General features: G+C 42.1%; 1 pseudogene; it reads left to right on the forward strand.

Moving 5' to 3' along the window:
• The first annotated feature begins 10,170 nt into the window (after window positions 1–10,170).
• Window positions 10,171–15,619, forward strand: LOC131402064 (putative methyl-CpG-binding domain protein 3-like 3; annotated as a pseudogene).
• The last annotated feature ends 11,489 nt before the right edge of the window (window positions 15,620–27,108 follow it).

Here is a 27,108-nt window from a genome sequence, read left to right on the forward strand (position 1 = left end):
GCTACTGCCTCTCCTGCCGGCTGGAGCACATACACCAGAAGGCGAGCAAAATGCGGCTCTTCAAGAGAAAGAACTGGCCATCCTCCAGTTCAGGGCCTAGTGAGTGTTGGGACCGGCAGCGACTGAATCCAGGGGCCCAGTACAGCTTCGGGCTAAGCATGGGCCTGGATCCCAGCTCCACTGCTGACCAGGCCTGTGAAAGGCTGCTTCCGTCTCCTCTCTGGGACTCGGTTGCCTCCTCTGAAATGGATGATGCTAAATGATGCCTCCCGCATCAGGGACAGAGTGCTGTTGATGGACTGAGCACTCGGCACAGGGTTTGGATCAGAGTGAAGGGGGGCAGGGAGGTGTGCCGTGAATCTCAGGGAGACACCCCAAAATAGTCTGTTTCTTCTCTTCAGCCACTGTGCCCTTGGCAAGGAGCCATAACACTCTGGAGACCACAAGTTCAGCTCCTCCTGAGCAGCGGGGACACTGGCGCCCTCGGGGTTCACCTGGCCAGCTCTTCCCACCTGAGTGAAGGAGGACATCCTAAGACTTTCCCTGGTTTCCCCTAAAGCCCCAGAGGGAGGGCCCCACCCCTTCCAACTCCCTGACATCTGCACCCCAGCGACTGTTAACCCATTGGTGAGGAGCGATATTATTTCTTTAATAGCAAATGGTAGATTTGACTCTTACATTATATCCTGCTTCTGTCACAGCCTGGGTGTTGTGGTGTGGTTCTTTCACTGCTTATGCTCATGTAAACAAGACGCAGAATCTCACTTTCCTCCTTGAATTAAGAACTTGTGTATGGTTACAGCTTATTGTATGTGGCAGAAGGGAGGAGGGAGGACCAGTCTCCTCCCTGGCTACTGAATGACACCCTGAAGTCCCCTTCCTCAGAAGACAGGTGCATTTCAGTGTTGTTCACCTGGGACAGTAGCAGAGACAGCCCCTCAGATGTCCCTGGAGGTAGAGGTTGGAGGGACTTTCCCAAGCAGAGCAACAACCACTGAAATGTGGGTGTTTTTCAAATAGCACTTACCAGGACCATGTCCTTCCCTAGGATAGTAGCTGTCTTTCTACAGCTTTCAAGGAAGAAGGAATGTTTTTTGCTTCTCTTGTTGAGGTTTCTTCTGATCAGATATTGGAACTTGCCATTTTCTAATCAGTCTCTGGATTTGCATCTACACTAAATGAGGACAAAAAGTAGAAAGAGAAAAGTTTGCCTGTGGAAGGGACAAGGCCAGAGGAAGACCATATGCAGATGGACTAAGGGCCGACAGGACATCCACCTCAGGCCACCTCTAGGGCTCCCTGTTCACCCTTCGCCTCGATTGGAATCCTCCTAGGATCCTGCCCCATGCACTTGGAAGTCCTTTTCCTGCTTGTTTCTTATCCAGAGGGAAAGATTCACGATGCAGCTTTTAAAGGTACAATCAGACTTTGTTCCATAAACCTCACTGCTCTCTGTGAACTAGGATTTATAGCATCCCCGCACATCCTTTTATGATTCTCTTTACGCAGAAATTCGCTAGAAGGCCCCCAGCCTCCCTGTCAGGTACATCGTGGCCATTCCTCCCCGACTGTGCCTGATGGATCAGGGGTGAGCTCTGGTTTGCCAGGACAATAGACCTTAATCCTGTCCACTGAATGACCCACACTATCCCTTGCTCCCCAGGGTGACATCTGGGCCCGTGTTTCTCTGAGGTCCATGGTCTCAGACAATCACTAGTTTACACACTCAGTCGTGTTGTTGCTGACTTGTCCCAAAGGGTCAGTTGGGCCTGAGCGCATAGAGCACATAGCCCCTGGGACATCTGTGTTCTTTTCTCCAGTCTGTGCTGTGGTTATGTGGATTTGTGTTACAGGGATGTGAATCTTTCCTGTTGGGAGTTTTGAAAGATGAGGTAGGAGAGGGGCAGGTATAGAAGTGGGTCCAGCAGGGGAATATCACCATTCTTAAACACCACAGACACAACCTTACCAATTAAAATACTGAAATGCTCCCCGCGTGGGTGGTGAACAGACACTGCTCAGAGCTCACCCCAAGAACCCACCCCACGACCAGGAGCTAAAGTGTTACCACCCAGCATTTTGAACATCATGCCCTGGAAACACCCTGTAAGACAAGGGCCATTGTATTGACTTCCTTGATACTTTTTCCCATCCATTCTGAAGGCTGCAAGTGTAACCCAGGGAGGCCTTTTCATTTCAGCCAGAAGCAGAGTAGAAATCCTGGTTCCCACAGAGCAGGCCCTTCTTTCCAGGGCCCTGTCATCCGGGAAAGAAAGAATTCACACATCCGTGTAGACACACAAACACACACACTCATATCCCAGCCAAATCCCAAGATGCATGATCTACTAAGATATTAAAAGTGACTTCAGAAACAGATCAACCAATTGCAAAAGAAGGGTTTCATTAAGATCCTGACTCAAATAAAATGTAAAAACAAGAAATAACCTTGACAAATCTGGGAGACTTTGGATACTGACTAGATAGTTGATTATCCGAATGACATTTTTATTTTTGTATGTGATAACGTTATTGTGTTTGTGTTCAAAAAATCCCTCAGCTGTAAGAGAAACTGAAATATTTACAGCTGAAATGATGTGCTCTCAGCCATCTCAGCTGGTTAATTCTTAGGGACTTGGTGTGAGGATAAACAAAGTCAGATGGTATACGAGTTGACAATCTTTGAAGCAAGTAACAGGTTCACAGAAATTGATTTATCTCTACTCTGAGATTTCGAGATTTTTGAAAACCTTCAGAACACACTTTTGATAAAAGTAGTATACTTGGTGTTCACATTGCAATGTTACAAATTAAAACATCACAAATATAAAAGAATACTTCTCCTTGCTGACCTAAGGAAGTTCTCTCTCAGTCTGGCTGCTGTGAATGACCTGATGATGCCACCAATTGTTCACTTATCCCATGTTTGTTGAGTAATTCATATGTATTCTGTGCTGCGTGCAAGGCAAACTCATTTCCACGACTCTGGATCTAATGTGGGAAGGAAGGCAATGAGCCTGCTGCAAGGTTCTCTGAGTGGAACATAATGTCCCCAGGGGGTATGCTCATTGTTTAGATTCCAAAATCAAAACTACACAAATTTGCCAGGTAACAGAGAAGAGATACTTAATTCATGATATAGAAATCACCTATGTCTGAATTACCATGTGACAATGAAGAAAAAGATTGATGGATTTGATGTTATAATTAGATGCAAAATCATAGTGCTGGCCCCTGGCCGAGGGGTTAAGTTTGGCATGTTGTTCTTTGGTGGCCCAGGTCCAGTTACCAGGCACGGACATACAATACTCATTAGCAGCCACGCCGTGACGGTGACCTGCATAGAAAGTAGAGGAAGACTGACAACAAATGTTATCTCCGTGAATCTTTCTCAGCAAAAAAAAAAAAAAAAAAAAAGCAAAATCACAATAAAAATGTATGGAATCGGATTTAATATACATTAAAAGACAAATCTCATTCAAGTAGGTATCATCTCTTCATTGAGTGTAAGTTCTAGAAAAAAACAAATGTAAGTTCAAAACACTAATTCCTCAGCTTCAATTATCCTATCAATTTTAATATAAAAAGGAGAAAACTCAGCAAGTGTACTCAAATAAATAAATATTGAGGTTTACCATGAAAGGTCAAGATCATGATGGATGTTACAAAGAGATGCTGTGAGAGTCAAGCCCGTCTCATGCGGAATTTCTCAATGGCACCACTAACCTTTTCTTCAGCACTGAAGCTGCTCTCCTCACTGTGTTTTCAGGATGCCTTTCTTGGCTCCTTGCTCTGTCTGCCTACACGGCAATCTCGTCTGTCCTCGAGACCACAGTCTCTCCCATGCTTTTCTTCACTTTCTGTGTCTGTCTCCTGATATCTCTAGAAGATGCCTGTTGCCTGCAGAGTGTCTGTGAGCGATCCAGACCCATTCCTGGACTCACCTCTGCCCAATATGGACAGTGGGCCGGGGTGGGATCAGGGCTGGTGTGCAGACCCCTCGGCCCCTACATGGTCCAGGGATTCACATGGACCAGCCTGTGTGACTCTTTTGAAGATATTTGCGACTCCAAAGATCTTAAGAGTTCTCCTTCACTGCTGCAGGCCTGGAGTCCCTTCAGTCTATTGTATCCACAGACTTGCTGCGGCTTCTCCAAGGTCTCATCCCACTGACTGCCTCTGACCTCACTGCCAGGTTGGGAAGTTATTCCAGTAACTGGCCTCTGGAATATGCAGCTCCTTAGGCTTCAGGGTGCATAGAACTTCAGTTTTCTGATTGTGCTTAGTTTCATGGTCTTACAGTTTCCACTACGATGTCGGGGGATATCTTTTGATCTTTCATTTTCAAAACAAAATAAAATGTGAAATTTGAGCAAAATAGAGGATGAAGATTACCATGCCCGGAGAATGTTCTCAGCTCACGTGGATATTCCACCTTCCTTCTATCCCTGGAGACGTGTCTCAAATCCCACTGTGCATCACAATCATTGGAGGGTTTTTAAAACTCGGATTGCTGGACCTCAACATTAGTAGGTCTGGGGAAGGAATGGAGAATTTTCATTTCTAAGAGGTGATGTTGATGCTGCTGGTACAGGGACCACACGTGGAGAACAGGATTCAGTGACACCATCAAGCTGATGTGAGACAAGGACAGAAAGCTCAAGGTCATTATCCAGTGTCAAATCCAGACCAGCTGCCGTCCGCCATCTTGCTTCAGGACGTTCTTCTCCTCCTCTCTCTGTCATGGTCAAATACACACATGCTGGTGCCCCACAGCCCACTGTTATTGGGACACACAAGTTCCAAGGACTCCATAGCTCCTTTTAGTGCCTCATCTCTAATGACATTATTCACTATTCCATCCCTAGTCATTCACTTCCACACCCCGATCCTATCTTCATCCAAAATTCTCCTGCTCGCAAATCAGTAATTCAGAAACACCATATTCCCAACACAAATTTCCACATTTCCAGTTTTTACACAAAGAACCCCACTCTAAATAATCATTCTTTAATAAACTAGATTACTCCAGCAGGAATATCTTCACAAGCCTCTCTTTCTTTTCTTCTCATACTCCTGTCTATTAAACTCAGTTGCCACAGTCCATCATTTCAATCATCCACTGACCATACTCCCAGATTCTTTATTGCCATCATATCCACCCTGCACACTTTAGATGATTTCAAATACCTGCCATGCCATGTTGACACTTGCACTGAACAGAGAATGCACCAGAAGTCTGTGTATCCCAACAAATAATCAACAGCAACCAATGGACCTGTATGCATTATTCTAATGCTTCCTGAATGCTCTACTCAATTCTGTCCATTTCTTGAGTTCCATAAATCTCTATATTCTGACCTCCTCCATATTTCACAGATAAATTGTTAACCCCCAGACAAGAACTATTTCACTCTCTAGTCATCAGATCTACAAATATTCCTCATGAGAAATTCATTTCTCACACCTTTTCTGTTGTTATATGCAAAGAAATTGATTTCTTGGCTGAAACCACTCTGATTTTTATCTTTTCCTTTCATTTCAATGACATTATGGCCTCAATATTTACTGTGCTTTCCATAACTTCCCTACTGGAATCATCCCTCAAGTTTCAAATATGCACAAATCTCTACCATCTACAAACCAGTCTTTCATCCAGCATTCTTAATAGTCCTCACCCTCCACACCCCTCCTCTCCTCCTCCTGCCAGGGATCCATTGTGAAAAGTTCACATATATCCCAATGTCTCTGTTTCCACAGTGCCCACCCAATCCCACTCAGATTCTGCAGATGTTTCTCTTGTTAACCTCACAAGCCATGTCTCTTACTAATCCACCAGGGACTTTTCATGATTGATCTGACACGCTCTGCAGTAGCACGTGACATTGCGGACTCCAATGTCCTTTTAAAAGACCATTTGTCCTTGGGATTCACCACCCTACATAATCCTGTTCTTGCCTGTCTAAACTTCCTGAGCAACTTCCTGGCTTCTCTTTATGACTACCCCACAACGACTGATGCTTCCCAGAAGTCAGCACTGCTCTGACAACTGTTCCCCATCTGCACCCTCCTTCTGGGGCAACCTCATCCATTTCGCTGGCTTCAAATACCACTAATGAGTCAAACATATCCAAAGAATCAACAGAGACCTAACTCTGATCCCCAGATCCATTTATCTACCTGCCCACTCACCACATCAGTGATGACTCAACTCACAATGACCAGGTCCCAAGTTGAACAAATCGCTTCCCCAAATAATTTGCTTCTCTCTCAGTGTCCCCAAACTCACTTATTTGTGGTAATAACCTGTCTACCCTTGGGTGTCACTCTGGACACCCTGCCACCCAACACTCACATATCAATGAACCATCCATCCACCCTTCTGAATCTACCTACAGGTTATCCACTTCTGATTTATTTCTAATCAACTTTCAGGTCTCCTAGGAATTAGCATTTCCACACAGTGAACTCTCTTGCTCTAGTAACCTAAATTACAAAACCCCATATGTCCTCTTTGTTGATTTTTTTCTATTTTAGTTATATGTGCATTTTTATCTATTTCTTTCAAGATTTGGTTCTTTCCCACTAAATTAGACATTCCATGAAGACAAGACTAATATGGATTTTCCAAATTTTCCCACAATAGTGTTCATATATGGCTTTGCACACAAAAAGGGCTCACATATATTATGTGCACAGTATATATTTTATATTTATATACATATAAAATTCAAACACTAAAACTTTGCTTCATGAAATATTTTAAATCCATCCACTTAACTAATCTTCTTTTTTTTTCCAAGGTAGATCAGCCTTGAGCTAACATCAATGCTAATCCTCCTGTTTTTGCTGAGGAAGACTGGCTCTGAGCTGACATCTATTGCCAGTCCTCCTCCTTTTTTTCCCCAAAGCCCCAGCAGAGAGTTGTATGTCATAGTTGCACAACCTTCTAGTTGCTGTATGTGGGACACGGCCTCAGCATGGCCAGAGAAGCAGTGCATTGGTGTGCACTCAGGATCCGAACCCCAGCCACGAGCAGCAGAGCATGCACTTAACTGCTAAGCCACAGGGCCGGCCCCTCCACTTAACTACTCTTGTGCAAATATACCACCTTTATAGTGGTACACTGCAATAAATTAGCAAGAGTAGCTTAAGATTCCAAATCCTTTCTCCTGGTAATCCAATCACGAGACTCTAGTTACAACGATCTGTTTAAAATGCAAAAGTGATCGGTTCATCTTAAATTTTAAATCCTCCATTTCTATCTTCAGCACATATTTCTCCTGTTGTCTTATCATAAATATTAATACTACCCTTTTCATTACCTGATATGTTCCAGTTTGGAGGGAAAACTATTTGGTCATTCTATTTGTAAAGCACTTACTACATGCAAAGCTCTGGTATAAAACCCGTGATCTACCAAATAACTAAACAGACTGACTGCCCCTGTTTGATTTAGTCTTAGTGAGAGGAAAGAGATCATAAATGGCAAAGGATGCATAACATGCCATGTAGAAATCACAGCTGTGATGAACGATAAGGAAGAGACTGAGAGTTTGAGCTTGAGCACATTTTCAAATTATTTGTCTTTGTGTGTGTGTGTGTGTGTGTGTGTGTGTGTGCACGTGCTGATGCCTGCTGCCAGATGGGATGAATTGCTTCCTCCTGGGAGTTGGGGGAGCCTCCTATGCCTTGGGAAATTTCCTCCAGGTGCACTTAATATGCACTTTGTTATCCATGTGTGTTAGTCAGAATTCTCTAGAGATATAGAACCATAGAATATATATAAACTTATAGAAGTGGAGATTTATTGTAGCAATTGGCTCACAAGGTTATGGAGGTTGAGAAATTCCACAATCTGCCATCTGCAAGCTAGAGAACCATAAAAAACAGTGATATAATTCTGTCAAAGTCTGAACGCCTTAGAACCAGGACATCTGATGTCCATGGGCAGGAAAAGAGAGACATCCCAGGTCAGGAGGAGATAGTGGATTCAGCCTTTCTTTGCTTTTTCTTCTATTGATCCCTCAACAGATTAGATGATGCCCACACACACTAGTGAGGGTGGGTTTGTTTATGTAGACTATGGAATCAAATGCTAATCTCTTCCAGAAACATCCTCACAGGCACACCCAGAAATAATGCTTCACAGTCTATCTGGGCATCCCTGAGTGTAGTCAAGTTGACAGCTAAAGTTAACCATCACATCATGGCTCTATCCAAACAAGAGCAACAGAGACATCACAACGTGACCTATGTCATTTAAATTTTCCAGAACACATATTAAAGAAGTAAATACAAACAAATGAAACTGGATTTTATAACATTTTTATTTAACCCAAGAAATCTAAATATTATCATTTCAAAATGTAGTCCACATCAGTACAAAGAACTAGATATTCAGGTTTTCCACCCACTCTGTCTTACTGGTGAATTTCAATGAATACTGGCTCTTCATATATCTTAATATGATCCAATATATAATTTTCTCCCATCTATTTAAGTTTTATTGTATCAAAAGGAAATCATTTTCTCCTTATTGTCAAACTGCTCTGCTATCTCTTTTTTAAAAGAATTTAAGTTATATATTGTGTTTATGTTGGAATTGAAATTAAGAATTTAAGTAATTAAGAAGGAATTGATTCCAGCAAAAGGCTAGTTTACTAAAGTGGAAGACAGTTCAAGAGCAAATCTCTCAAGAAAACCATAGGGTCAATGACATTGGAAAATTCAGGGTAGAATTAGAAGAAACATGGGGTGTGATTAAAAGGGCAGTAGAGAGAACGTGGGGAGGAATTGATATCAGAAGTGAAAATACACAAGCATGTTCCCAGTTGATGAAAGACATCAATTCACAGGTTCAATTAATTCAAGATTCCCTAAGCAGAGTTCATATACAGGAAATATTAATGAAATAAACTTTGGTCTAAAATCCAAAGTTAATGTAAAGGATTTTAGGGACTAGAGAGGCCAAATAAGCAAGAAAAAGGCCAATTTGTGATTTCTACCCATAAAGAAAATAAGATAGACATCAACAGAGCAGCATTTTTAAAATGCTAAAAGAAATCTCATGTCAAACCAGAATTCTACACCCAGCAACAATAGTGCCCCAAATTACAATGTTCTAGAAAAACTTAAACTGAAACTTTTCATTGTTAGTAGCCTTGAATTAGACAAAATACTGCAGTGAGTTATCACAGCCAAAGGAATATGGTCCCAGGTTTAAAACAAGGAATGCAGGAAGGACTGAAGAGGAAAGGAAAGGATAATTTATAAATAAATATAAATGAATTTTATTTTGTGAAGTAATTCTAGAAATCTCTCATGGAGATTAAAATATATGTAGAATAAAATGCATGAAAACAGTAATACAAATGTCAGGAAGGTTAAAAATAGAATTGAAAGCGTTGAAGGTATTAGCATTTGGGGGAGATGGTAAAAGTAATTATTCATATTAGACTTTATTAAGGATTCAGGATTTAACCATTAGTGTAATTAAACAAAGATTTCTATATGATTTCAACTAATAAGTTTATAGAGGAATTAATGGAATAATAAAAGTGTTAAATCAACATCAGTGAAGTAAAGAGAGTAAAGGAACATTAATTATTCAGGTCAAAGGGAAGAGAAAGGGTAAGATTGTTGAAATAATTACAATTTTACTGGAAATTACCTGAGATGTTAATGCACAAAATACTAATTTCTTTTCAATGGCTGTGTGCTATTTTCTAGAGGCTTTTTAATAAAAATTTTGGACATTCTTTTATTGATAAACGTTTACACAGTCTCTATTTTTTCCTATTAAAACATAAGTTGTATGGACATTTTTTGCATATACACTTCCATTTCTAATTTTACAGAAGGTATCCATAGTGGAAGAAAAAGGAAACATTAAAATATTGATAGAAACTGCAAATACCACCTCACCACACAATTGTATTAAATTTTTTCATCTACCAACAGTATCTGACAGTGTCAATAATCCAACATTTATGTGTTTGGGTATAAATCTTTAGGAATCTCTCAAATCCCATTGATAAGAGACAGGATGTCTCCTCTGGATCATCCATTGATTGGATTATCCACTCCCTCCGTCCATAAAAGGGGAATCAGAGGCAGAAATCCCTGTATTTCCCAGCAATCCACAGGCTGTCTGCGCATCAGGAGTGGGGTCAGCAGGACAACTCTGCAGCCATGGAGGAACCTGCATTGTTCTGTTTTCCAAGCCAGCCTATTCTGGTAAGTGTGGAATCCATATGGACGGCAAGAATGTCCATTTCTACACTTTGTCCTTCTGTGAAACCTCTTTAAGTGAGCAGGCCGTAGCTCTTAAAACAAGAACAAACCTTACTGAATGTTGTTTCTTAGGTGTTAATGTATGTTAGGTAATGTTCAAGGTATTGTACTTTTCTGTAGAGGGAGCTTTCTTGGATTAATAGGCCAGACATTGGTTTTGTTTTGTTTTAACCAACAAAATCACTGGGAAGTGGAATTAGTATTCAGCCCTACACCTTTCACATTGTTCCCATCTCTGGAAAATTTTTTACCCACAATGTGATTGGGCTTTTTAAAAAAATATTCAGTTCTGTGCTCAAATATCACCTCATCAGTTAGTCCTTCCACAATCTCTTCATCATCAATAATTGTAGGTGGGTGGCCCCATGCCGTAGCGGTTAAGTGCGCATGCTCCTCTGCTGGCAGCCTGGGTTCAGATCCTGGGCACGCACTAAGGCACCACTTGTCAGGCAAAGCTGTGGCGGGATCCCATATAAAGTTGAGGAAGATGGGCACAGATGATAGCACAGGGCAAGTCTTCCTCAGCAAAAGAAAGAGGAGGATTGGCATGGATGTTAGCTCAGGGCTGATCTTCCTCACAAAATAAATAAATAAATGAAATAATTGTAGGTAATTTCTTTCCCTTTATCCCTCCTTACTGTTCTTCCTCCATCCCTCGCTCTGTCTCTGTATCTCTGCGTAGCCCTTACTGTTTATTACAGGATCTAATTGTACCTAACACTATATTACACATTCATTAGTCTCTTTAACTCATCCCTTCCCCTGAGATTAAAATAAACAGGGGCAGTGACTTTTTAAGTTAAATTCTGGATCATGGGTTTTAGTACATATCTTGGCTTATAATAGGTGCTCTATAAATGGGAGGATCAAATAACTTTCCCTCCAAACTGGGACATGTTGGAGAATGAAAGGGATGATATTAATCATTATGGCAGGACAACAGGGATGAAACGAGATTTATGACTTCACTGTTAAAAAGTATCTGAGGGGCTGGCCTGATGGCGCAAGCAATAAAGTGCGTGCGCTCTGCTGAGGCAGACCAGGGTTCGCCGGTTCGGATCCCGGGGTGCACCAACGCACCTCTTGTCAAGTCATGCTGTGGCGGCATCTCATATGAAATAGAGGAAGGTGGGCATGGATGTTAGCCCAGGGCCAGTCTTCCTCAGCAAAAAAAAAAAGAGAGAATTGGCAGATGTTAGCTTAGGGCCGATCTTCCTCACACACACAGAAAAAAAGAGTATCTGAAGACAGAAATGAGAGATTGTAAAGGAAAGGTGCACTGAATAGGTTTACATTTCAAATAGATTATTGTGGCTAGAGTCTTAAAATGAATTACAGACAGAAAGGATTTGCAATATTAGTGATAATTTATTGCAGTATACCACAAAACAGGTTATATCCTTGTATAACTTCAGTCGAGTGAATTTGTTTGAAAATTTTAGAAAGTATTTATTGGACTTTGAATAATTTCTTTCAATAAATATATTGAGTACCTTCTAAGGGCACAGCAATGAGTGAATACGGCAGTGTAAAACATTACAGTCCACATTAGTCTTCACTTCATGGAGTATCCAATTCAGTGAGAAAAACACTATGAGAGAAATAGATGATAATACACGTACAATTAAAAATTTTAAAAATTAACAGAGACAATGTGACATTAATTTTGATGGCTGGATCAGGAAATGCCACTCTGTGGAAATGGCATTTTGTAGGAAATCTGAAAAGTGCTCAAGAATTATTCAAAAATGGAGAATTTTTAGGTGGATTCAGGAGGGAGGACGGATGGTTCATTGATGTACAAGTGTGGAGTGGCAGGGTGTCCAGAATGACACTCAGGTGTAGACAGGATATCAGTACCAACAAGTGAGATTAGGGGACCCTGAGATATGGGTGATTATTTGGAGAACTGGTTTGTTCAACTTGGGACCTGCTAACTGCAAGCTGAGTCATCGAGTTATCACTGATGTGGTGAGTGGGCAGATGGGTATTTGGGTCTCAGGGTTGAAGCCAGATCTGTGCTGACTCTATGGGCATTTCTAGTTCATTACTGGTGTTTGAAGCCAGGGAAATGGATGGGATGGCCTAGAAGAGGTTGCGGAAGTGGAACAAATGTGAGAGCAGGGTTGACTTCTAAGAAGCGTCAATTGTGTTAAGTCAGATGGTGTAGCCCAGATTAACAGGGAGGAGTAGGAGGAGAGAGGAAGAGTCAGGGGGGGAAAAATGGTTATTTACAGTGGATAGGACTGTGTGATGGGAATATGGCATGTGTGAGTTATTTACTTATGAACAGGAGAATATTTGAGTGAAGATGGGACTTAGGTGTGCAAGTGAAATGAGCATTAAATTGCTGAGGGGAACGTGATTTCATTAGAGATGAGGCACTAAATTACTATGCTCTGGGCACACGACCATCTAGTTTTCATAGTCCTCTCTGCCCTTGACTCATATCATCTTGATGTCCAAGGATCTAGTTCTCAGTGTGTGGTGCCTGTGCCAGCAGCATCAGCATCATCAGGGAACAACGAGAAGTGCAAATTCTTAGACCTCCCCAAGGCTCCTTGGGTGGAGGTCCAGCAATCTGTGTTTTAACAACTCTCCAGATGATTGTGATGCACAGGGCAGTTTGAGAGATATTTCTCCAGGATACAGGAGGATGGAAGATCCAAATGAGGTGAGAACATTCTCCATGGCTGGCAGTCTGCATCCCCCATTTCATTCAGATTTCACATTTCATTTTGTTTTCAAAGGGCAAGCTCAAAAGAAATATGATGCCGCAGACTTCAGAGAAGAAAAGACAGGTCCATTTAACCAAGAGCAAGTGGAGACATCGTGAAAGGTCTGTACTTCCTATAAGACTCACCAGCTGCATTTTCAAGAGACCAGTTACAAGGATAACTTTCCACCCTGGCAATGATGTCAGGTACAGTCAACGGGAGGAGACCTTGCAGAACCCTCAGTAAGTCTGTGCAAACAGGAGACTGCGGGGACTCCGGGCCTGCTGCAGTGAAGGAGAAATTTTAAGTACTTTCTATATCACAAATACCTTAAATATAATTGCACCAGTGGCCCAGGTGAAACCCTGGGCTGTGTTGGTGCTGGGTCTCTAAACACCAGCCTCAACCCCAGTGCCACACAGTCTTCAGACTGGGCAGAGGTGATCCCAGGAGTGGGTCTCAGTCCCCCCCAACCACTCTACACACAGCCCGTAACTTATGTAGACATCCGGAGACAGAGTCAGAGAGTGAAAAAAGCAAAGGAAAGACTGACTGAGGCCCTGAGGGCAGACAGGTTTGACAGGGAGGCAGAGAGAGCAAGGAGCCAGGAACGATGTTCTGGGACCTGATGGAAAATAGGAGAAGGTCATGCTGAAGAAACCAAGAATTGTGGCCCTGGGGAAGTGGTTCCCCATGAACAGTCCCCAGTTTCACTCGCCTCATTTAATGTCAACCCCTCTTCTTGCTATGGACCGTGATGCTTTGTCGTTTTATAATTGTACTCTATTAAACTCTTTTGAGAGACATAAATGTGAAGGGTCGACAGTTGTGTGGGTGAAAGATCGGGTTTCATGTGACAGGAAAGAAGATCTTGACTTGTCCTTGTATACTGCAATTTCTGCTTACTATGATTCTTATTCACTTGTATATTAAAGGTAATTTGGCCTAAGGGATCATTTAGTATTTTTAGTTATATTTTTTTAGAATACTTGCAATCAGGGAAAGATGATACTTATTGTAAAGAGCCTTAACGTTGTTTAACGTTAAATTAATTTGATTCCATAAAAGTCTTACTTTACTAAGCTTGTTTTTTTTATCTCGTTCTAACATAAGTTGTATCTTTATCTTTGCCAAATGCTAACTCAAATACAAGCCATTTTCATATAATTTAACTAGCCCTTAGTCTACCTGTTACTGCCTTATCTGTTACCTAAAATAACCTCGGTGATTTTTTTAAAATAGAGTTCACCTTAGATTCTTAAGAAGGAAAATGTTGTTTGGGAGCATTTTGCACTGAGTGAATCTTGGCAGCAGGCTCCCTGCCTTCACCTTGACACTAGGTCCTGAGTCAACAATACTTGTCCACCTGCTCACAGAGTAGGTCACACCATAATTATTGAATAAACATGTGATGAACAATATTTGGTAGCAAAATGGGTAAAGTTACAGAAGTCAGATTGTAGGACTCTTTTACTAGGTCAGGATGGAAAAGGACTGATGTGGTTTTGGAAGGATCCGGAATTTTCTGGACTTTCTTGAAGAGCTTTGATAGAGCAGTCTTAGCAGCCATGGGGAAGGAAGCCTATTTCAGAAGTTCATAGTGATTGAGAAACAGAAGTGCAGAGAGTGAGTGGAGGTGGACAGCTGTGCCTTGTGCCTCCTGACAATGGCCTCTGGATTTGACACAACGATTGCTCCCTCCTGGAGCCCACAGCTTTGGTGTGGGGCTGACTCCTCCCTAGGATTAGGCTGTTTTAATTCTTCAGTGTGAGCTAATCTGCATATTCCAAACCCTTTGATGTCCTGGGACAGAGGGTGTCAAATGGCCCTCTCTGGTCCAATAGGATCCAGGCACAGGACCCTTTATCTAACAGGAAGTAGAGCTGGGTATACATGGGGTTCTTACCTGCCAGACCTGGAGTTCTGGGAAGTGGAGCTGAGAGAGGTCACAGTGTAGGAGCCACTGACAGGGTCTGAGGCCACCTGGGTGGACAGCAGAGTAGGGGTGGGCTTGGCAGACTGTCAGGACAAAACCTGTCCCCTCATTTGTATGCTGCATCTCAGTGCCTGGACACAATCCACTCCTCAAGTCTCGTTACCATGAGCTGATTTCTTCCCTCATTGGATATTTTCTTCCCTCTTATATTCTGTTAAATTATTTTAAGTTAACTTTAGTTGGGTTTTCTTTCCCATACCTTTAATTTATTCCTGATGAATTCTTAGATGTAGACCATGATTTCAATGAGTTACATTGAAAAACGAAGGTGTTCATATGTGATAATTGTGGACATGAGAAATTTAAATGATGACATCGGGCGTGGTCCATGATCTTCAGGACATCCACATGATAAGCCACGTGATAATCAGAATTTTTAGAGACAAGGTACTATTAGGATCTGATGGTTTGAGTGAGAACAAAACGGAGCCCTACAATTGATTCAGTTTATCAACAGCAGAGAATCCTCCCTCACTTCTTCCAGCTCCTTGTGGTACCTGCTTCCCTGTCTTGTGGCAGCAGATCTCCAAATTATACCTACGTTTTTCACGTAATCTTATTCCCTCCGTGTCTCTGTGTCCTGTCCTTTTATTAGGACACCAGTCATTGAACTGAGGGCCCACCCTAAATCCAGGATGAGTTCATCTGCGGATCTTTAATCACATCTGCAACGACCCTTTTTGCAAATAAAGTCATATTCTGAGGTTCTGGGTGAACTTGAATCTTTGGGAGGCATTATTCAACCGACTACATCCTCTAACCTCAAGTTGAGGTTGGCAGCTGGCTCAGGCAGATATGAATGGTAACAATATCAGAGGAGTTGTTTTCAATAACAATATTGGAGTAGTTGTTTTCCTCAAAAGTACTTGATTCAACATAATAAACTTAAAAATAACTTTTTTTGAAATCGTGTTGGTGATTCTTAAATTCATATGGAAGAGAAAGTCTATGAAATGAAAGAAGAATTTTTGAGAACCAACCAACAAACAAAATAAACATGAAGGAGAATAAAGACAAAGTGACATATCAAAACATTTCTCCAGTTCCGTTAACAACAAAGGCAAATTAACGTGCTCACAGAATCATTCTCTCCACTGAAGCAACCGTTCATTTGGACAAAACTGACAGAATCAAGTGTTTCAGAACTCTGAATTATAATAAAATTCTTACAGCATCCATAGGAGTGATTAATGAAGGAAAACGTGGCTGAATTTGGGTAAGAAAGCCCTGTGGTGTTTTTGGTTAATGCCTACCTGCTGCCATATCCTGGTACAGCGGAGGATGTGAGAGGATGGGAGCCAAGATTCCTTGCATGGCTCCCTCATGACAGATGACAAATACTAACATGCTTCTTCAAATATGGTGATTGTGTGACTGGGTGGTAGTGATCTGTCTTTTTGGTCCCTGAGGGACCAGCGCAGAAGGTGACAAGTATTTCTCCCCCTCAGGCAGGAGGGACTTTCCAGGTGGTGTCATTGTCTGATGAAAGATTTAAAGGTCTATGCTACTGTTAGATGTCTGGGTGAGGGATGATGGCTGGGGCAGGAGAGATACATAAAAATCTGGAAAAGAGGCATCTGAGTAGGAAGTTTATTGGGGAATCAAGGCTTAGAACGGCCACTGCATCTACCAGGGAAGCTGGAGTGTAATGTGCATGCCCAGGATGGACGGGTGCTCAGAGAAGAACTGAGAAGACCTGAGCTTTCACCTCTGGCAGATCTGTGGGTTCCATGCAGGTAGGGGGTAAAGTCTAAGGAAGAGCTACAGGGGGCCCAGCTGCAAAGACTAGAGATATTTTGGGGCCGGCCCAGTGGCGCAAGCAGTTAAGTGCACGCACTCTGCTTTGGCTGCTCAGAGTTCGCAGGGTCGGATCCCGGGTGCACACCAATGCATCGCTTTTCAAGCCATGCTGTGATGGCGTCCCATATAAAGTAGAGGAAGATGGGCATGGATGTTAGCCCAGGGTCAGTCTTCCTCAGCAAAAAAAAAAAAAAAAAAGAGGAGGATTGGCAATGGATATTAGCTCAGGGCTGATCTTCCTCACAAAAAAAAAAAAGACTGGAGATACTTTAAGTTTTTCTTTTGTTAAAATGTGTTCTTTTGGATCCTTGCATTTAAAGAAATCTCTGTCAGGTCACTTGCTGATTGTTAAGACAACTGAAAAGAGATTTCAGTGACCACACACATCAAAGAACATAGTCTTTGCAAAAATAGTTTGAAAAGTCACTAAACAAAAGGATGATTGCAGCTCATAAAAAGCCACAACAGCAAAACCTGGAGAGAGAGAAGAATCTGATTCTCACAACGACCACATTCTAATACACAAAATGTCCAGTTACCACTACAAAATTACAAATGATATGAAGCTGGAGGAAAGTATAGCCGGTTCATATGAATAAAATGGAAACTGACATAAGTTTTTCCTGAGGACGCCCAGGCATTGGACTCATGAGACAAAGACTTTAAAACAACTCTCTTATATACGCTCAAAGGGCTAATGGAAAGTAGGGACAAAGGACCAACGAAAATAAAGAGAATGATGTCTCAATTCACACAGAATATCAATAAATAGAAATTGTAATAAGAACCAAATAGAAATAATTGAGTATTACCCATGTACTTCCTTCTCCCACCCCCAACCTTAAACAACCACAAATTTACTTCCTGTCTGTGCACATTTGCCCATATTTGACATTCCATGTAAATGGAATCATATAATAAGTGGTCTTCTTTGACTAGATACTTTCAATTAGCAGATGGTCTTCAAGGTGCATCCATGGTGTAGCACGTGTCCTTCATATCTTTATGGCTGAAGAACATACAATGTACAGAGATACGGATCACATTGTGTTTATACATTCATCAGATGATGATATTTGGGTTGCTTTGGTCCACCTTTTGCTGGTCCCGCTCTCACCTTCAGTGGCCTAACATCAATGTCTCCCATCACCCTTCGTATTCACTGCCATCCAGTCAGCTCAGGTCTGCTTAGGCACCAGGTCTCCTCAATGTAAACACTGGTGGAGCCTTTAGCAAGGGCCCTAAAAGGCAGAGATTGGGACCAGTAGTGGCCACCTCGCTGAAGACTGCCAAGTCCAATACATGCTTTCCAGCTGTAGCAACTTTAACATAAACAATTAGAGTGGAAATTCCCAAGGTTGCTGACACATGTGGTCTCCAGTGATTCCTCTTAAAAAACGTCAAGTACAGGGCCTCCTAGTAGACGTCTGTCATCCTTCTTGGTTTCTCAGCCACTGAACTCCTATCCTAGGTTTGTTGGCTTCCCTCACTTTGTGATCCTGGGGTGAGACAACATCAGCTTCCTGATTCAAAAGCAGAAAATGCCAGATACGTCCATTTGCAGCCTCCACACTGCAGCCAGTGTAACAGTTCTGTGGATCAGAAGCATCCACACAGACTCTGAACCAGGAGGTGGGAGCAACACTCTGATGACAATGGATTTGGACAACAGCTAATAGAAGCAGCCTCAGTGGGGCTCCAGCCCGTCCTTGTCCTCCCAGAGGCTCCGTGAGCGATCGCTCTAAAAATCCTCTGCTGGACACAATCAAGAGCCCTGAATGAGAGCCTGGCGCTGGTGTTGGAAGTGGGGAGAAGTTCAGGAGGGGCCCACAGTTCGCATTCCAGCCTCGGTCTAGGATGGGAGCCTCTTCCCAGACCTCTGGTCAGCCGGCGTGGTCATTGCCCCACAGCAGCCTTCCCCACGGGCTGGGTCCCGGGCTCAGTGCGGGTCAGACTCTGCACCCCCAGGGTCAGTCCCTGCAGCAGACATCGTCGCCAGACTCCACGCAGCCATCACGTCTGGAGGATCCAGCCGTGGGGACACGCGCGTCCTCGTCGTGGGCAGAGGACACTCCGCTGCCCAGCCAGACAGCCCCGCGCCGTGGGCAGCGGCGGGGCCGGAGGAGCGGGGAGGAGGGCAGCGGGGACCGGGTCGACGACCCTCCGGCGGGGCGCTTGGGGCAGCTCGGGCGCGTGGGAGGCTCCGGGCTCCCATCCAGCGCAGTCGCCTTCATTCTCCGCTGTCCTCGCCTCCGCTTCCTTCTGTGGCGCCGCCAGCCTGTCCTCTCTCCGCCGCCCACGACCTCTCAGCTCTTCTCAGCGGCCCCTGGGCTCGGCTCTCTCCGCCACCTCTTGCCGCTTTTCGGCTGGGCTTGGCTCCTCCAACCAGGCTTTGGGCCCTTCTGCCTGGCCTCCACTGTGTCTTCACATCTTCGGCTCTTTCCATTTCTCTTCGGCTCTTTCCACCTGCCTTGGCTCCCTCCGCCTCTCCCCGCCGCTCCTTGGCTCAGCGGTTCGGGTTCGTCTCTCTCCCTCTGGTTTCGGCTTTCTCCGAGTTCACTGCCACAGTTCGGCTCTTTCCCACCAAGTCCTGGGCTCAGCTGGGCTCTCTCTGACTGTCAAGGTCCTCGTGTCCGGGGGCGGAGGTTGTTCAAATTCACCCCCTCTTCACTGTGGTATGAGAGTGCCACTTTCTTTACATCCTAATCGATCAACATATTAAACAAACAGTAAATGTTCCTAATCTGATAAATAAAAACAAGAATCATGGTGTTTTACTCCGTATTTTTCCCTTGGTGGGTGAAGTTGAGAATCATCTCTTATACTGAGAGCATTCTGTGTTTCCTGTGAAACGTTCTTTGTAATTTGTCCATTTCTCCAACGGATTCTTGTTCGTTTTTGGTTGGTAAGTGTTCCTTAATGTTAATAAATTAGATTTTTGTGATGAGTTGCCAACATTCTCCTCTTTTCTTTTTTTTGTCTTTGCCTCTAGTAGGTGCTGCCATGCAACGACTGCCATGCAGATGTTTTAAAGGAAATCAAACATGTTAACTTCGTTTCTTGTTTTATGTTATACTTTTAAAAGACCATCTTTTCTCTGAGAGTCTATATAAAATACTTATCCCTTGGTTTTTTTCTAGGACTTTCGCAGCTTTAATATTTATATTAAATCGATGATAATCCCTGTTCCACAGAACAACTGGGGGTTCCAACATAATTTTTTTGTTAACAATTCATTTTTTCTTTCCTGCCTTAGAACATCACCTGCACCCACTTTATTAGGAAAAATGTTCAGGCATGGAGATAATTTGAAAGAGTTGAACAGTCAATTTATGGACAGAATTCTGTCCCCTCAGCAATCATGTGTTGAACCGCTAATCCCTAGTACCTCTTATTGTGACTTTATTTGGATGCTGTGACTTAAAAGAAAGTAACTGAGATAAAATAGGGCCATTAGGGTGGACACTAATCCAATCTGATCACTGTCCTTGTAAGAGGAGATTAGGACATATAGACCAAGAGATGCCAGGGGCATGGATGCACAGAGGGATGACCACGTGAAAAGGCAGCAAGAGGATGGTCATCTGGAAGAAAACGAGAGAGGACTCAGGAGATACCAATCCTGCAGGCACCTTGATCTTGGACTTCCAGCATCCAGAATTATGAGAAAGAAAGTTTCTGCTGTTTAAGCCACCCGGTCTGTGGTACTTTCCTATGGCAGCCCTAATGAAGACAGCCCACACCTGCATTCCATCAGTTACAATTTACTATATTTACTTTGCCACCTCCATCCATTTATCACCCAAGAATCCATCTCTGTTTAATGCATTTTCAAGAAGGTTGCAGACAGCAGTATACTTAACTCCTAAACATGCTAGCATACATAGTCATTAAAGTTCAAAATTTGACTGAGGCTGGAAGAGCTTCCCAGGTGGCTCACTGAATGGTGAGCAATTGGTGCTGACAAGTTGGTTCCTCTCCACGTGGACCTCTCCACAGGGCTACTTGAGCATCCTCATGGCATGGTGGATGGCTTCCCCTAGAGAGGGAGCAATCTACGAGACCAAGGAGGAAGCTTCAGTGTGCTTTAGGATGTAGCCTCAGATGTGAGACACTGTCATTTCTGCAGCACTGTATTGATCATTTGGGTTCATGACAATTCACAGCTAATCGGATGTGAGAGGAGACTGCACAGGGCCTAAATACAGGTGGAAGTAGCATAGGTGGCTATGTTGGCTGCTAGCCTACACACCCACCTTTCCTCCAGGCGATCTATCCTCATCAATCTAGAATTCCTTTTCTTCTGCTCCAGCTCACCCCTGAGAACCTGGTTTGATTGGAGCTGATTGGGCCCTCTGGAATTCATGGCTGTGTTTGGGACAACATGGAAAGTCTCATCTTTCCCTTACTCTTGCTCCTCTCCCCTCTCTATCCTTCTCAGCCTCTCCCCCAGCTCCAGCCTTCCTTGGCTCCTAGTGACTCTTTAAGGAGTAAAGGATATTTTAATGGTCAGCAGGATGTGCAACAGATAAGAGGGGTTTGCTGGAGTAGGAAATGGTGGGGGAAAGTCTGCTTCCTGGGCTCCTGTCACCTTCTGTAGAAGGGGAGCTTGGGAGTGTTTGGTGGCTTGTAAGGACAACTGCTGTGTTCCTTATTCTGAGACTGGGTCCTCAACATTCCCCAGGGCAGGGGATATTAGATGGGGCTCCATCTCTCCACTACAGTTGGGGACAGAGACATCTACATAGCAAGAGGACGCTGACGAGCTGGCAGCTGGGATCTGTTTGACACTTACATTGGAGAGCCTGGTGTGTTGCCTAGGGAGACTCTGGTCATTTCTTTTCTGGGCGGGGATACTGGGTTACTCTTCGCTGGGTATACTCATATCTAGTCTGAGGAATAAAGAGGCAAACTGGGGTTTGTGTTGGTTAAAATGGTGTGGTATTTGTTGGGGCTCCCTTCTTCTTGGTGTATAGGGGGTTTTAAGATGCTTTTTGGGGTTTCCAACATCTCTAATCTTGCAGGAATATAGAAGATCACTTGCTGAAGCTTCCATCATTTGATGGAGTCCTCGTGATGTTGGGGATAACTGGGAGGTATGAGAGTGCGGTTCCACTCTGGTGCTTGGACGCTGGAGGACAACTGCTTGTATGGGGCTCACACTTCTCAAATGTTGCGGTGACATGGAGCGGTCACTGGATGGATGGCCATTGTCTCTAATTCAGGGAGAGGATTGGGATAATTGCATGAGATTCGACTTATCTTTAGTCAGGGGGCTCTGGAGGGGTCTTTATAGAACTCCTTTCTTCTAGTGTTGGGGGAGATCAGAAGTCTCTCTTTCTGGGTCTGCCCTTGTCGGTATTGTTGGCATAGACTCGGTGGGTCACTGGGCTGTGGCTTCCCATTTTCTAGTGTTGAGGAGCAGGTAAGTGTGTGACTTATGGGGCTGCTGTCATTTCTAGAATTGGAAGTTACTAGGGGGTTCTTGCTGGAGTCTCATAATTTCTAGTTTTGAGGGGATGTAGGTCTTGCTTGCTCAGCCCCCAGCATTTGTGTTTGCGGATGACAGATGTTATCTGAGTTCAGGTTGCCTCTAGTTTTGGAAGGAACTGGTGGTGTCTCGCTAGGGCTTCTGTCACATCTGCTGTTGGATGAAGATTGTGAGCACCATTTGCTGGGGCTCCATAATCTCTAGTCTTGGGGGGTGGAGTAGGGATTCCCTTGGAGGGGATTCCATCATCGCTAGTTTTCGGGTATCAGTTCAACGTGTTTTTAAACACATTTTATTTTGAAAATGTTTAGACTTACGTAAAAGTTGTAAAAGTATACAGGATTGTTTTAGTAAGTCAATATTCATTATAAAAACTTACATTTTGTTTCCTGCCGATGATCATTCCTACCATTATGTGTCTTTGGGTGTAATTGTTTTCCTTCAGCCTGAAAACTCTCTTTAGAGTTTCTCGAATTTCAGTTCTGCTGTTGTTTAATTGTTTTAGCTTGTTTTTTTAAACTCCCTTTGGAAAATATCTTTAAATTGTCTGCATTTTTGAAGAATATTTTTCTTAAGTCAAAGAATGTTAAATAGGCAGGGTTTTTTTTTCCCTTCCATTCAACCCTTTAGCTGTCAGATGTCATTCATGTCTTCTTGCTTCCACAGTTTCTTTTGAAAAGTTACCAGACTTCTTATTGCTCTTTTGAATGAAACATGTCCTTTTCCTTAGGTTGTTTTAAAGATTTCTAGTTTGTCTTTCATTTTCTACAATTGTCCATGTTTCTTTCATTCATAGTTATTTTGAAATCTTTGTCTGCTAACTCCGGTATCTGGATTGTCTCTGGGTCTGCTTCTACTGATTTATATGTTCATAATTGAGAGCATTTTCATGCTGCTCTGCATGTCTATTAATCTTTTATTGTGTGCTGGATCTTGTGAACAATACCTTGTAGAAGCTCTTAATCATGTTTCCTTCCTCTAAAGATTAGGTTTCCAGTACGAATGGATCACGCTGAGCCTCTGAACGAGAACCTAAAATGACATATTTATTTCAGTTTTGCACTGACTTCCGAGATGTAGATCTTACTCTTAGTGTGTGGCACTGACTCTCAGGCTGTGACGTTTCTAGGGTCATAATTGAAAGCCAGGCCTTTTTTTTTTTTATCAAGTTCATTCCACTGCAGATGACTACAAAAACCAACCTTCAACTCCTGGCATGTGTGATCTCCTAAATTTCTGCACAATATTCAGTTTTCAGTGGCTTTTCTCTTCTAAGTCTCCTAAATTCATTCCCTGCACATGCACAAGTTAGGTGCTATTCAAAGACCTGAGGGGGATTTTTAAGCAGATTTTAGGGGCTTCTTTTTGTGAATCTTTATTTTCCACTAGAATATCCTTCAGAGATATTTCAGGATCAGGTTATATTTCCTCTACCGTAGCCCTGGAATCCACTATTCCTCCAGAGAGCCCTGGTTTCTTCCGTTTCTTAAGAATGGTATTTTAGAAACCAATTTCTGGGTGGTTGATAGGTATACTCATTATTACTGGAATGTCGTTCTTCTATGTCTTCTGAGCTCACAGAGCTTGGAAAGATATGAATCTATACTATCCTCTACATACACACATTATCTCTCTCTCTCTCTCTCTTTATCTACCCATCCATCCGTGAAAAGCAGGAATTGATAACGGTAGCTCTTATTCCAACCAAACGCCTCAGTTGGAGTGGAATAAGAGCTAGCCTTCTCTCTTTCCTTGTTTATAACATCTTTCTTTGACTGTGATACACTGGCTCTCATCGTCTACAATATATTTACTTAGTTTTTCAGATCTAGTATATGCATAAACTAGTTTCAGAATTGCTAACCCATACCATTCTGAGAAACATTATGTATGAACTAGAGTACATGATTTCTGGTCACTTCTTTTGATCCGGGCTTACAGGATCTGGTAAAACCTAGTTTTCCAAAGTAAATTTGGTTTCCTTTTCATAACTTTCATTGTGGCTGTGTTATTCCTTTTCCACAACATTTAGATTCATTTGTTATAGCTTGTTTTCCATTTTATGTTCCCTTCACTACCTGGTGGATTAAATTTTTTAACCTACAGTAATATCCACTCTGAGGTGTACAGTTCTATGGGTCTTGGCAAATGCATAGAGTTGTGTATCCATCAACATAGTCATGATCGAACATGATACACACATGAACAGTCTTGATAGGACAATTCCATCACTCCCAAATTCCTTTCTGCTGCCCTTTTGTAGTCATCCCCCTTTCTTACTCATTGCCCCAAGAAACATTGATTTGTTGTCCTTCACTACAATTTTGCTTTTCCCCAAATGGCGTACTATGGAATATACAATAAATGGCTTTTTGTCTCTGGCTTCTTTCACTTAGGAAAATAAATCTGATTTAAATTGAGGTATAAGTTAAATATAGCACAACTCATAGATCTTAAGTGTAGAACTTAATGCATTTTGACAAATGCATACACCTATGTAACGTTTACTCTTTTCAAGATATAGAAGGTTCTCCTCACCCCATAAAGTTCCTTCATGTCCCTTCTCGGTCAATCCTTGCTCCTGCCTCACCCCTTCTCCACAATCTGAATTTAGATGCAACCACTGTTCTGATTATTTTTCCTATCACAGATTGTTTTTTGACTGTTCTTGGAACTCATACAAATAGAATCATACAATATTTACTCTTTTTTGTGTGTGGCTCATTTTTCTCAGTATAATCCTACAATGGATTTAAATTAATTCACAATAAAAGATGTAATATATAATGTTTCCTATATGCTGGGAGTCTCATAAATGCTTTACATATTGTAGCTGATTGAATATTTAATACAAGTCTGTGAAGTAGGCACTCTCATGGTTCACATTATACAGATGAAGAAACTTTGGCATAAAAAGTTTGTTACTTGCTTGAGGTAACCATCTGTAAAGAAGAGAACTGAGATTGGCAGAAGAAGAGATTGAACTATGATAAGTTAAAAACGGAGACAAGTGTTTATCCCAGTGGGAGCTCTGGAGCTGAGGTGGCCCTTCAGGGCTTTCTCAAATTGAGGCAGAGGAATTGGGCCTTTGTATCCCCCCGTGAACCAGTCATTGGAAGTGGGCTGCCATTGGGAGTGGTCATAATCTTAGGTGTGGCACTTTCCTTTGGCCCAAGGAAATTCCCAGAGAGGTTGGCAGGATGAGCCCTTAGAAGACTTTCTGCAGCTACAAGAGCGAGTGACAGTCCTGAAAGAAGAATCTAGAAAATATACCACTGTCTCCATGATGGTCCACCACTTATGCCACTCAGAGACACTGGGCTCAAATCCGGGCTCTACCACTTGCTAGCCAGAGAGCTCAGGCAAGTGACATGCCAGTTTTCTCATATCTAAAGTGGGGATGATACTAGTACACACTTCTTAAGTTTATATTTAGTACTCCCTAAGTTAATATTCATAAGGCATTTGGAAGAGTGCCTGGTCTATCAGAAGAAATGTTTGATCATTTATTAATGTACTGAAATACTTTGCTATGAAAAAATAAGGCCACATTATATAAAGGAACAATTCACAAGAAAAGACCTAATCCTGTATGTACTTATTTACATTACATCCAAATATATAAAGAAAAAATGACAGAATAACAAAAAATAATTTGTTGATCTATAACCGTAGTAGAAGACTTCAATACACCTCTATCACTAAATAAGTTTGAGGGAAAAATCTGAATGTAATACTATATCCAAAAACAAAATTAGCTTGAGTTAATGGGCCTGTATTCTATAACCAAACGTAAGAGAATACACGTTGCTTTCAAAGAAACTTGGAGCATTTATAAAATGCTACTCTGATTCATAGTGACTTTGAGGGGAGCACTGAGCCAATATAGACTGATTTATGAATTTAATAGCAGATGAGAGGCTAAAAATTTCAGAAAATAAAACATACCCAAAACTGAAGCAGAAAGAAAAGCAAATAGAAATTACAGAATAAAGAACATTAGAGACATGTGTCATACAATGACAAGGGCTGGATCAACAACATTTACTACTGTGAAATAGAATTAAATCTAAAGAGATGTGCAAGGCCTCTCGAAATAAAAGTACCAAATGCTTATGAGAAATTAAAGAAAATATAAATAAATGGAGAAAAATACCAACATCATGCATTGCCAGGATCACTTATTTAAGGACATTGTCTCTCATTGATTTATAGATTCCAAATAATCTGAATCAAAAACTTGGCAGGATGATAGGTAGAAACAGATAATCTGATGATAAAATTTATAAGGAAATGAAGAGGATCAAGAATTTCCAAGGTGTTCTTTAAGGAAGAAGTATTTTGGAAGATATACACTGCCAGATATCAAGACTTAGCATAAATCTACAGTAATTAACACTGCCTGGCATTGTGATACAAAATATGGAACTGAGCATAGAGTCCATAAACAGACATGCTGACATATGGAACTCTGATTTATGTCAAAGACACCACTGCAGAGAAATAGACAGAGGACAGTCTTTTTAATCAGTAGTGCTCCACTAGTTGGATGTTTTTATTCAAAAATGAATCTTAACTCCTACTTCGCAACGTACATAAAAATCAATCCACAGTGGATTTTAGATCTAAAAGTAGAAGGTAAAACAACAAAACTTTAGAATATAGCAAATATATTCATTGTTTGAGGTGGAATAAAAATACTCTTAAATGGAGCAAACACAAGATCCATGCAAAAAAATATAAAGCATTTAAAGGTGAATAAAATAAAGAGGTTACAGTACAAGAGATCAGGAGAGAGTTACACATGA

This window comes from Diceros bicornis (genome assembly GCF_020826845.1).
Source record: "Diceros bicornis minor isolate mBicDic1 chromosome 30 unlocalized genomic scaffold, mDicBic1.mat.cur SUPER_30_unloc_1, whole genome shotgun sequence".
Taxonomy (NCBI): Eukaryota; Metazoa; Chordata; class Mammalia; order Perissodactyla; family Rhinocerotidae; genus Diceros; species Diceros bicornis.